This window comes from Bos mutus, chromosome 17 (assembly GCF_027580195.1).
Source record: "Bos mutus isolate GX-2022 chromosome 17, NWIPB_WYAK_1.1, whole genome shotgun sequence".
Classification (NCBI taxonomy): Eukaryota; Metazoa; Chordata; class Mammalia; order Artiodactyla; family Bovidae; genus Bos; species Bos mutus.
Window position 1 is genome coordinate 53117356 of NC_091633.1, and position 12374 is coordinate 53129729.

The 12374-nt window shown below is 38.2% G+C and overlaps 1 protein-coding gene across 2 annotated transcripts in view; it reads right to left on the minus strand.

Annotated features, from left to right (window-relative positions):
• The window catches only part of SLC7A11 (solute carrier family 7 member 11), a 141341-nt gene that overhangs the window by 78894 nt on the left and 50073 nt on the right, over positions 1–12374 (minus strand). The gene's annotated exons all lie outside the window — the stretch shown is intronic.

The following is a 12374-nucleotide window of genomic DNA, read 5'->3' on the forward strand; positions in this document are numbered from 1 at the left end:
ACGCAGCATCATGAAGTATCCGGCACAAATGCAATGTTATGTCTTCATTTAATGCACTTGGAAAGTCAGGAAGTTACTGACCCTAATAATTTGATTCCATGTTACCGATACACATTACTTGCTTAACATAATCACCTCTTCAGACTCTTTCCGGTTCAAGCAACTTAAACCTTCAGCTCCCTGCACAAAGGCTGATGGGGTTTTTTTAGCCATAGAACTTATCAGCCCTCATGGAGCCTTAACCCTGCTGGATGCCACTAATGAAGACCTCCATATAATTTCTTCCAAGATGAAAATACAGTTCTGAAAACAGGAAGGAAAAAAGGCACAGCCTGCCTCACTCCCCAAGCTGGGTGTGTTGAGCACACGAAGTCCCAGCTCATTACACTGAATTCTCTATCCCCTGTTGAGAACAGGCAAACCCAGCCAGTCAGCAACTGCCATTCATTACGGCGCTTGGAGCCTGACACTTCCACTGATCCCCAAAGCCTTAAGCCTCGATGGGGAAACACACTGACCTCTAAAATCCTGGCATCCTAACAGGAAAGGAGCAGATGTTCCACTTCCCCAGCGTGAAGAGGGTCCTATGGAATTTGCTGTTCACACCATAACACTCATTGCTCATTGTGATTGATAAATGCTAAGTGTAAGCAAAGGAAATCACTGGGCCAATACAAAACAGAGGGGTAAATGGCACAGGGCAAATTAAAGATGAATCCTGTTTCTTTGGGTACTTCCCTGGCGGCACTAGTGGTAAAGAACCTGCCTTCCAATACAGGAGATATAAGAGGTATGGGTTTGATCCTAGGGTGGGGAAGATCCCCTGGAGGAGGGCACTCCAGTAATCTTGCCTGGAGAATCCCATGTAAGAGGATCCTGGCAGGCTACAGTCCATGTGGTCGCCAAGAGTTGGACACAACTGAAGTGACTTAGCACACAAGGATGCCTGTTTCTTTGAAAGACAGGTGGCAGATCAATGCAAAGGCGGAAGCAGCTGAGCAAGAAGGTGAACAGGCAGCTTTTCAATCACTCACTGTATTCCTTTAAATTTGAATCCCCAAGCTTCTATAACATCCCAAATAGGGTTCTGAGTTCTTTCTGTGGAGGAGGGAAGCAGAGAGGGAGAGACTTTCTAGAGATTCCTCGCAAGAGGATTAAGAAATGCGAAGGCTCTGCTAATTAAAAGTGAAGTGATTTATTGTTCAGTGCAGTGAAGTCACCTAACCCGTCCAGGACAGGTAGTACTGTCAATCACGTGATGCTGCCACAGAGCAGAGAGAAGTGAGTCTGAAATTTGATGGTGGCTCTCCCAGCAGAGAACCTAGCCTCCCAAGGCAACCTCCCTGTTTCCTGCCCAGAGATTATGGTCTTTCTGAGGGGGGATTTCTAAACTGACTCCAGCAGAAGGGATCTTAAAAAAAATTGAAGTTTCCCGGTTAGTTTCCCTTTCTTTTTTTCCTTCCTCAACTTGTCAATAACAAAAACAACAGCAGCAACTCTGCTATGTACCCTCTACTTTACGTATTTGTCTCATTTTATCCTTGGAAAATTCTGTTATTTAGGAGCATCATCACCATTTTATATATGAGTAAATGAAGTCTTAGTTTAAAGAACTGTTCAGGATACACAGCTGATAAGTAGAACCTGAGAATTCAGCCACAGATCTAGCCTATCTTGAAGTCAAAGCACTTAAAACCACTAAAGAAAACTCTCTCTCATGGATGTGGGTCTTCAAACTCAATTTTCAGAGAAATCATAACTATTGAATATGTATAATGTTCATTGGAAAGCTCTTATCATGGCTGTATTCTTCATGTATTCACTGAAAATGCAGTTTCATGTAGTATGAAGGAAGGGAAAAGACTTATTTCAGGATTTTTGTAAATTATGAAACATTATAGTTCTTAAGAGCTATACTTCAGTGTTTCTGTCTTATGTGAACTATAATGTCAAGGAAATGTTTTCAAAAATCTCAATATTTAGGAAATACTGGTTCCTCCTTAATTTAAAAACAACAAAAGCTCACTGAATAAACTTCCCTAGACAACTCTTACAGAAAAGGAGGAAAAGTAAGCATACACATCAGATAATTTTAAATAGATTATTAACAGTTTTACTATCAGCCAAAAACACTGTATAGATACCAGAGTGGGGGCGGGGGCGCGGGAATCAAAGGAGTTTAAACTATAGGATAAAAGAGGAAAAGGGTCTCAACTTGCAGCAATTCGCAATAAGCCCAGTAATTCCTCTTGAGGTAAAATTAAGCCATGGGAATTGGAGAGGATGAGGCCAGATAGCCACTAGCTTCTGTCCTTAAGGTTCCATTTCACTTTCACAAAGGGAAGGAGAGGAGGTTGTGGCTGCCTTGGCATAAACAGCGATCATTTACCAAGAACAGTTCATTTGTTCAGAAGGGCTTGGCACCATGTGCGTAACTCCTGGATTTCAAGCAGCAAAGCCTAAGAGCCACTGGGTGAGCTGATAAAAGCTCTTAGGCCATGCAGAAGCAATCTTTCTGGAGGCTTTAGATGCAGAGGGCAGATAAGCACAGTTAGTACCCAAGATTAAGGCAAATGGCATATGATAACAAAAGGAATCAAGGGAACTGGTAGGCCACTGATATTTCAAAGCCCCTGTGTTACTGTGGGCTATGCATCAATTGTAAATGCAACAAAAGCATTGTCTTTAAGCTGAATAAAAATGATTTGCACCTATGACTTATACTCTCTCAAATGTTTGTGCATTTTTTTAATGATTAACAATATACTAATTATTAGAAAGATAGTATTGGGAAAAGAGACTTAATCCTTAAGAGCTTTTTTGTCATATCTATCTATATACCTGGCTTCCCAGGTATGGCAGTGATAAAGAATCTGCCTGCCAATGCAGGAGACAGGGGTTTGATCCCTGGATCAGGAAGATACCCTGAGGAGGATATGGCAACCCACTCCAGTATTCTTGCCTGGAGATTCCTATGGACTAGGAGCCTGGTGGGCTGCAGTCCAAGGGGTTGCAAAGAGTCAGACAAGACTTAGAAACTAAATAACAACAATAAACAACAAACTATATACACAGGTCGACAGACAGATGGATATAGTCTTTTCAATTATGTATTAATGGGAAGAATTAAGTGAGAATCTGATATTTTTATTAATTGAAAATAGTCTCCAATTAAAAGGTCTTGGATAGTCTTTTGTTGTAGGCTTATTTTAAATTGGCATCTGTAACTGGTCTATGTAACACATGGATAAATGTTTATTTTATCAGAAATTATTAAATGGAGGTCTCTGGAACATCTGCTTAGAAGCACTCTCATTCTAGGGGTAGGCTTCCTCAGAAATTTAAATAATCCCAATAGGAATGGCAGGTAGATTATATTTGCATAATCTACAAAGTGCTGGCAAATACATTTTATCTCCAAATACACACATGGCATATCATATCCTTTGTGAAATAAAATAGAATATGAACAAATGACAAAATCCAAAACTCACTGAAACAGGAGGCAATTTCCAAACAATTTTCCCTTGTTTGTATTTTCAAACAAGGGAATCAAGGCTCAGAGAGGTTACACGACTTGACAGGCCAAGGTCACAAAAGTAGTAAGCGTGAGAGCTGGATCTGAACCTAGATCTTCCAATGCTAAGTTCCACATTCATGGAGTTTATCTCATCCAGGATAACATGTCTGCTTTGTGCTTACCTGAACTCTAGGTACAAAGTTCCTAGGATTTTTACATGCTGACAAACACATACTCTATTTATAATACAAAGATCAGAAGGCTGATATCTTCTAATGTTACCATGTGACACATTTTAAGCCAAGTATATTTTACTATGCATTTAATCATCACAAATGATGCAGCATGGGATGCATTTTTTATACACTTTGCATCTATATGATTGAGCATCAAAAATGATCATTGTTTCCAGCTTCATATTGGCTAAAAAGACTCCTGCCACAAAAACAGAATTAACAAACCTAGCTTGATTCTTCAGAGCTGAGGAACCTGAAGGTCACAAAGATTTCTGATATTCAGACATCTGAGTAATTCTGTAATCACTTGAATTTCTGGATATTTCTAAAGCTGTTTTATAAATGGCATAAAATCTTCTGAGATTTCTGTGAATGAAAGTAAGTTTCATACGTTCCTCTGTGGATATACCCACTGGGGACCACAAAACTCCTTGGTCCCCAGGCATCTAAAATTGTCTTTGAGCCATGAACTGGGCATGATGACAGTTGCTAAAACCTACTCTTGTGTATACTGGAAACTTCTAAGAGAAGTGCTTGATTCTTCACATTTTTTTTAATTTAAAAATCATTAATATTTTAATGCAAGTATTTGGCATTCAGGAGGAAGCAGGGAGGGGAAAAAAGAGAAATTAAGAAGGGCAAGAACATTAGCATAAGCAAAATAGATAACCAGTGGGAAGCTGGGGCTTCCCCAGTGGCTTGGTGGGTAAAGAATCAATCTGCAATGCAGGCAACACAGGAGACACAGATTCTATCCCTGGGTGGAGAAGATCCTCTAGAGAAGGAAATGGCAACCCACTTCAGTATTCATGTCTGGAAAACCCCATGGAGAGAGGAGCCTGGCTACAATCCATGGAGTTACAGAGTCGGACAGGACTGAGCAGCTAAGTACTTTCCACTTAGTGGGAAGCTAAGTGTTGCTACATAACACAGGGAGCTCAACCTGGTGCTGATGCTCTGTAACAGCCTGGAGGGTGGGGTGGGGTTGGGGGATGGAAGGGAAATTCAAGAGGGAAGGGACATATGCATGCTTAGAGCTGATTCACGTTGTTGTATGGCAGACACCAACACAGCATTGTAAACCAATTATCCTCCAATTAAAAATTTTAAAAATAAAAATTAAAAAAATGGGCATGAAAACAGCAAACTTCTTAATATGAGATACAAATAAAAAGGAAAATGGGATTTTTCACAGAATTTTAAAATTTTTAGTAAACTTTCTATATAACTGAAAAAAAAGCCATGACTGATGTCAACACAAAATATTTAATATTATAAATACTTTTTTGCTTCTGAGTACTTTAGAATCATACATATTTCCCATTTTCTTTATAAGGACCCTGAGGAGACCTTGAAAACCTTTCTCTAGATCTGACCCAGAAGTGACTCAAGCATGTCTTACTAATCCCTTTTTGATCCACCAATTTAATTTTGAAGAATTATTCCATTTATTTTATTACCACTACTGTTAATTTTATCTCACTCCAAATATGTTACAAACCAAAAGATAAATAATAGTATATATCAAAGGAAATCTATATTTTTTCATTCATGTGATTCTTCTTTCATACATTTTTACATAATTTCCCTGTTTCTTGCTCATCTCAAACTCTCCAGAGATGCCCTCTAGAATGGAAATGTAATATCTGGCTAGGTGATTTCTGATGTTTCCAGCAGGGACTGTATTACAAAGAAGAGTTCTTGAATTGTTTTCCAGACTTGAAACAGTTAGATTACAGATGACTGGACTCTGATGAATTGCTTTATATGTTTTCAGTGATTTTGTCTCATTGTTATTTAGTGCTATCATATCTCTAGTTATACACCGCGAGTGGGAACTGGACTGTTAATAACACTACAAGAGAACTGCACTTGAGGAGACAGTTGGGAAGAAGGTGAGGGTTGTCACTGAAAGGAGAAAATGGAGCAAGAGGAAGAATACATTCAATAAAGCTATTTAGAAACATTCTTAGAGGTCCACGGTTCACATTCTAACTTAATGACAATTTCTGGGCCAAGGCTGAACACAGTGATGTGACAAGCAGATTGTCACATAAAGGTACACAGTGATCCCACTGACTTCAAGCATTAAACACCTGCCCTCTGCTTCTTAACTGCACTCTGGCAAAGTTATGGGTATTTTCACTGAGATGCTGTAAATTTCATTACCACTGATGTCTAATCTAAATCTCACCATTTTCCATTGTCCACAGATGAAGAACTCCATAAACAAAAAGAAGATAGAGAAACCTGTAGGGAGACGTAAGAAATGAACAGAAACAGATTAAAAGACTGCAGGCTCAAGGAGGCTCAAGGAACAATGTACACAGATACATGAAAGAGAGAGAAAAGTGCAGCAAAACCGCTCAGAAAAATGAACTAAAGTAGAAACTTACAATTCAGAAACAGGGTAATAAGCAATCAGAAGCATTAGTATAAGCATTTTCAGCCCTAACAACACTTGATTTTTTATCCCACTATTAGAATAAATTCATGCCTAAATAAAATTATTCAGCAAAATGTAAATAGCTTGAGAGTAAATTTTCATTTGCTTGAATTTCATATGCACAAAAAATTTGCATTGTCTGCATCTCATTTTTTCTCATTTTCTCAAGATTTAGAGTGTGTCTTCCAGATGTATTACAGTTATCCATATTTATCATGGATGAATGTAGAGATATTAGTAGGCAAGTTTGAGTGCACAAAAATAGAAACAAAATTGGTTTTTGATAAAATGTTAGCAAGTAAATAAATCAGAAGATAAAATATTTTAATAACAATAAATTACATTTCACACTAATGTTCAATCCTTATTTTTGTTATATTGTTTTTACACTATACTTTTTAAAATGTTATATTTTCCTTGGGATTTTGTGTAAAGTACTCTAAGGTGATACAAACCATTTTTTCAAAATAAGCAAATTCCTGAGATTCAGATGCATAAAGTGAAAGTGAGAATTGCTTGGTCGTGTCCAACTCCAGGTTGAAGTGGGTAGCCTTTCCCTTCTCCAGGGGATCTTCCCAACCCAGGGATCAAACCCAGGTCTCCTGCGTTGCAGGCAGATTCTTTATCAGCTGAGCAACAAGGGAAGCCCAAGAATACTGGAGTGCATAGCTATCCCCTCTCCTGTGGATCTTCCCAACCCAGCAATCGAACTAGGATCTCCTGCAATGTGGGCGGATTTTTTACCAACTGAGCTATCAGGGAAGGCCTCAGATACATATGGCTGAGAAAATGAACTACTCGTCACAATTCTGTGTTCTTCTTTCCAAAGTATTCCTGCGAAGCAGCTATCTAGATGGACATTTCCCAGACTCTCCAGTATCTAGGTGGGAGTGTGGCTCATTCATCCGTGTCGACTGATGTGGCAATTGCAGACAAGGTGGTTAAGAGTGGGTTGCCTTGTTCATCCCTGCACTCCACCCCTACTTCCCTAGTTGCAGAGGATCTACACAGAGGCAAAACCACAATGCGGAAGAAGGAATCTGGGCCACAGAACCAATACGTGGAATAAAATCCACCCGCAGCCAGGGACACCAACAGTGGACTGTTACATGATTTAAAAATTAAATCACGTGTATACCTGTGGCGGATTCATGTTGATATATGGCAAAACCAATACAATATTGTAAAGTTAAAAAATAAAATTAAAAAAAATTTTGAACTTTCGATTGTTAAGAGCCACTGAAAATCTGTGGCTCATTTGTTAAAGCAGCTAGCATTACCCTAACTAATAAGAAAATGAAGGACTTCATTTTATCAAGAGTTTTTGTCGATCTCAGTAAATTAATTTATATGAGACAAAATGGGTCCTCATTAATTTTTATCTTATGTCTTTTGTTTTGTAAGAGACTAGTATATGACATAAAGTCTTTAAAGTGATGTCCCACATGAGAATAAATTAAAAATAAATAAAATAAAATAAATTAAAAAATAAATTAAAAACATTTGAAAAAGTTAGAATAGTGAAAATTCTATTATTCTTCCAAATTCCCAGAAACAGAGCAAACATAGACCCCATTGTTCACTCTTTTGAAATATAATATCCCCTGCACTTCAATGTATAATTGAAATCAATCAGTATAAGTGAGATCAATGTATAATTGCCTTTTTTTGACCAAGGACACATAATAAGATAATGCAATGTTTAATAAATATACTCTTAGGCTAAGAACAAAGTGATGTAAAATAAATATATCCACTTTGGCATAGTAAGTGAGAATTAAGAGTCAAAATTCCCTCAGGCCATTAACATGAGTCTCAGAAGGAACTGATAACACTTCTCCTACTATAAACCCATAAATCAAATCCAACAGAGGAGCCTGGAGGGCTACAGTTCATAGAATCTCATAGTGTCTGCTGCTGCTGCTGCTAAGTCGCGTCAGTTGTGTCCGACTCTGTGCAACCCCATAGACAGCAGCCCACCAGGCTCCTCCGTTTCTGGGATTCTCCAGGCAAGAGCACTGGAGTGGGTTGCCATTTCCTTCCCCAAGGTATGAAAGTGAAAAGTGAAAGTGAAGTTGCTCAGTCATGTCCAACTCTTTGAAACACCACTGACTGTAGCACACCAGGCTCCTCCGTCCATGGGATTCTCCAGGCAAGAGTACTGCAGTGGGGTGCCACTGCCTTCTCCCCACATAGTGTCGGGTCCTACTAAAGCAACTTAACATACATACGTGCATAGATATAATAACTAATAGGTAAGTAGGTGAACCTATTCTCACTCACTTCAACCAGATCAGTGCTCTTTTACTTGTTTTATGTATTGATACACAACTGAAGTGATCCAGTGCTTTTGAATAGTTTTAACATCATTCCTCCAGATGCTACAAGTCAAATCATGTCTTTAGATAATTTTTGGACTCAATACTGGCTTCCTATTAAAGGTACATGAATTGGGTTCATAAATTGCCTATCTATGAATGATTGCATATATGGATATATTTGATCCTAAAAGTTAAAATAATTTTTCACTGCCACAAATCCTACATATAGGTAATTAAGGGAAAAATTCTTAGCAGGAAAGGTATAAAGTTGATAGGGGAGCTAATAGTTATGTCTTGACTTTAATCAAAATGGTAAATTCACAAGGCCAGGCTCCAGAGAACATGACACAGCAGCTTAATGGAGCTACAGAGAACGGCGAAGATGAGAAGAAAAAGAGCTGATAGGTTAAGCACCTTGCCAGTTAAGAGAGATAATATGTCATTATCAAGAAAGTGATGATGAAGACTCCTGTGTGGAACAGTTGACAGTTCCCTGCAAAGGTCACAAAGGCCCCCAGAATGGCAGAACTTCCTGCAAGCTCCTCTCTGCTCTCCTTGGGCTTTCCCGTTACCAAGACTTGTATACCCAGTAGAAATGGATATCGTCATCTTTTATCTTTCAGCTCAAAAGTTAAACCTTTTGAAAAATAAGCTTTTGTGCTTTATCTTGTATTTGCTAATGCCTTTTCTTAGATTGCAAGGATTCACAGGCAAGCTCTCTCCTTAGGGATACACTGTATTACAAAGTCCAACACAACATGCAATGGTTGAGGGGCCACCTGCCTCAGAAAGAGAAGTGGTTCCCTCATTCGCTCACCCTGTAATTCCCCTTCTCTTACATAGTCTCCCTTAGCCCCATCCTCAAATTCCTATAACCAAGAAGAGAAAAAAATGTACATACACCATCGCAAGTGTAAGCTTTCTTTATGCAAAACCTTTTCTCTGAAGTTTTGCCTTTGATGTTTGTTTTTAACTTGATTTCATAGAATTATGAAAAATTCTATGGACTCCAGTCTGAAGGCTGGTTCATGTTCCAATCATTCGCAGGGACCTAGAAGATCACTGGACCTCTTCAGGCTTAAACTTCCTCCTTAAAGAGGGTGCTGAATTAATGAAATGCAGTGTCCATTTCACTTGGAAGATCATCATTTGATCACTTTAGCAAATAAAGCTGATTTGTAAAGACCGTTTAATAGAATCCTTTGAATACTCAGCTAAGCCCTTGCTCATGTATCAGAGCATCCAAGGAAATGCCTGCTTTTGCCTTGTTCTGTCATCGCTCAGTCGTGTCCAACTCTTTGCGACCCCATGAATTGCAGCACGCCAGGCCTCCCTGTCCATCACCAACTCCCGGAGTTCACTCAGACGCACATCCATTGAGTCAGTGATGCCATCCAGCCATCTCATCCTGTCATCCCCTTCTCCTCCTGCCCCCAATCCCTCCCAGCATCAGAGTCTTTTCCAATGAGTCAACTCTTCGCATGAGATGGCCAAAGTACTGGAGTTTCAGCTTTAGCATCATTCCCTCCAAATAAATCCCAGGGCTGATCTCCTTCAGAATGGACTGGTTGGATCTCCTTGCAGTCCAAGGGACTCTCAAGAGTCTTCTCCAACACCACAGTTCAAAAGCATCAATTCTTCGGCGTGACTTTCAAACTCTTCTTCTGGGTCTTGAGATTATGATTCTATCCTCAATCAGGAATACCAGCACATTACAACTACCTACATTGTATCAGCCTGGCTGACCATTACAGAAAAGCATTTAAAGGCTAAGTGGTCTGTCCTTTCTCCAAATTCTAAGACAGTGTTTATAGATCAGGTCAGACTTCTGGATGCCACATTAAATGGACAATATTATCAAAGACATTTATATTTCATGCCTTTAGCTTTCATCAAAATGTTATTACAAATATATTTTTTAAAATTATATGAATTTTAGGACGACATTTGTAATAACATTATTAAGGATATTGTCGTTTTATCAGAGTTGTTTATAAAAAAGTTCATTCACTTCACCACTGTTTGTCAAATATCTTATTTATGCTAGACATTGTTATAAGTAAAGTGATAAAGATATAAACTACAATAAAAAATTCATTCTCTTATGGAATCCAAAATTTGAACAGGATAAGACATGGAGTTCCCCACCTCCCATTCTTCACATGATGCCCCAGTCAGTCAGGCTCGGATTGAAATCTCCCCTTAGAGAAGCCTCCTCTCTATTTCAGAGTATGCTCCACAACCCCTGTACTCCTCATTCTCTACTATTTTCAATGTGAGGAAAACAAAACATTTTTAACTCCAAAAGTCTTTGCAAATATCCTTGTATTTTTACACTTAACCAGATTCAACAGAGAAATTAAGAACATTCAACTGAGCACATCAAGTGTCCTGCAAGCATTTGCTCTAAAACTCTAGTGCAAATATTTTCATGAGGAGCTGTCAGGACTCTGTCACTCTCAAGGATAATTCTGCTTTTTACAAACATTGTAATCACATGTGGAGAGTTCCTGGACTATTTGGCCTCTATTATTCATTTATTTATTTGCTTTTTATCAACCTGTTATTTTTGGACATGTTCTAAAAGACATTAAAGCAAGAAGAGAAGATAACTACTTTGGATGTATAAAGGGATTAAAAAACTTAGAAGTATGTTTATAATTGTGATGGAAAAACTCAAAAAACTTAGCAAATTTAAATTACTTCAAGCAAACTAAGCTATCGTTTTGACTCTTCCTTTTATATTATTTTCACAGCTATGAGATAAATCTGTACAAATCTCCCAAAAGAAGACTTTAAAAAAATAAATAAATGGAAGCAATGAAGAGGAAAAAGGAGAAAAATGTTAAGAGGCAGCTTTAACGAAAAAAAGGAATGTTTATTCCATCCAAACCTCATGTGAATTCTAAATTATTAAATCTCTGCAAACACCTGATTTATGAACAGGATAACACAGCCCCTAGCCAAAATCATTTTTAATAAAAAGCAGGAGGTTTCCTGAAGTTCATCTCAGATTTAATATCAAACACAGCAGCCACACATGAACGTTTCCCCATAAAACATGAACACAGCATGGCAGCGTCAGCTGGCAACCATCGGCAGAGACATAGCAGTGCAAACAAACAGGGTGTCCACACCGTGAAAGGATCAGGGCTCGCAACCTAGAGGCGGCAGCCAGTGGAAAGCGATCACAGACTGAAAGATACCACTGAGGAAGGGAAAAGGCACGAGGAAGGCTCACTTCTAAATACGTGATAGCAACTGACTTACTCCCGGTCAAAGCACTGAGCTTCTTGATTGACTATTGGATTGAGAGAGCAACGCAATTGTGTCTTGAGATGATTTCTATACATACATTTGGAACTGTACCAAATAAGCTGGAACCACCACAAGAAAATAAGTGCTAGAAATGATATAATTCAATACTGCATTCTCATTTTGTAAGAAAAGTAGCAAGTGTCTAAGAGATGCATTAAAAACATGATTTGAGTATTTTCCCACAGATGTTTGGTTCAATGATAAGAAAGATGTCAAGGGAAAAACTTATTATTTATAATATATGTTGCTTAGGAATTGTGTATATTGCCATGGTTACACTCTGTGTGGCAAAAGATTATTTCTCAGGAGTATAAATTGAACTAGTTGGATACATACATAATAATTACATTCTTTCATGTTTAATCCCTTACATGGTTGATTCAACAACTATAAGCATCATAAAGAAATAACTTTTGCATGTTTCCACTGAAATTTCTATTGATATTCTGGCATTTGGCATTTTGTTTAAAATGTTTAAAAATATTCCACATTTGTTTAAATATTCCATATTTGTTTAAAAATATTACAAAAGG